This window comes from Seriola lalandi, unplaced genomic scaffold (genome assembly GCF_002814215.2).
Source record: "Seriola lalandi dorsalis isolate HSWRI2012SDOR001 ecotype SW California unplaced genomic scaffold, Sedor1 jcf7180002050122, whole genome shotgun sequence".
NCBI lineage: Eukaryota > Metazoa > Chordata > Actinopteri > Carangiformes > Carangidae > Seriola > Seriola lalandi.
In genome coordinates, this window is record NW_019520675.1 from 6 (window position 1) to 1,365 (window position 1,360).

The following is a 1,360-nucleotide window of genomic DNA, read 5'->3' on the forward strand; positions in this document are numbered from 1 at the left end:
GTACAAAATTCCCTCTTTTTACACAGAACAATGCCTGTGGGTTTTGTCTGCCATCACCTATATTGCATTAAAAAGGACTCTTTAAAGGGCCAGGATGAGCAACAGAAATGATTACAAGAAGTAAAGCTGTTTCGGTGTTTCTATTGGCACCTGGCTGTTTTTTTAAGACTTAGGATAGGTTCCCAGACTTGGAAAATTGTGAACCTATCCTTTAAATGTTACAGAAACAGATTCAAAGAACTTGACTTTTCTTTAGAACAGTCCAACATTGTACATAAAAGATTTTCTTAAACTTTCTTTGTGCATCTGTTTTACACCATCTGTTGTGGCATTGTACTCTCTGGTCTATTGTCAATACTGCTTCCATCTGTTTGTTACAGGGTGATAGAGATGCCTTATGCCTACCAGTGCTGTGTATATGGTTCCTGTGATAGCTACAAGCCTGCCAGTCAGTGGGACACAGAGCAAAGCAACACCGATGAGGACCTACACAAGAGGACTGTGGCTATGTACCCTATCCATGCTGACACACACTGTAAGAAAGCACACACAGTATCTGCGCAAGCATATATATATATACAGTATATAACACACATGGCATGCACCTGCAACGACGGATAAAGGAATAGATGGAAATCTGAGTCCCATATGTCTGTGCTCACTGCCGAATTATTGACACAAGCTGGCTTGAAACATGTCAGAGCCTTGCTGAAACCACAGCTATCTGGCAGCTGACACTCTTACACTTGAGTGTTGACCCTTCTATGCATTCATGTGACAGGCATAAAATATAAACACCAATAAACCAAAATTAAGTTGAAATTAAAACCATTAACTCTACATCACTAAAGCTGAAAATAAACAATTGCTCGGTGAACCAAAAGGTAACAATAACAAATGATGATTAAGCCATAGCATACCACTGATTAAAATTTATTCGCCTTTAATTGTTAGAAAAACATTCATGATAATCAAATTTCATGCAAGCGCCAATTATCTTCTCAAAATATTTTTTTCCTGTCAGTGCAAATGAATGTTAGATCACCTCCCTTTATACAACAACCCCCTACAGCCAGTGCCACACACACTCTAGCACACTGTGTATACACATGCAGAATACGCTGGCTCACATACGCTGTAGGAGCCATACATGTAAGTTTGCATATTCACAGGCGTGGTTTGTGTGGGCACACTGCATTGGCACTTTGGTGGAGGGTGTGTCACTGTGGGTTGTACTCCGAGATTATTTCTAACTCCACTCACCTGTTCACCTGCTCGTTTGGCTTAGGACCATGGTGTGGGGTGAATGTCGGAAGTGAAACTCTCTGTTGACCGCTTCGCTTTGAAACATTACATGATG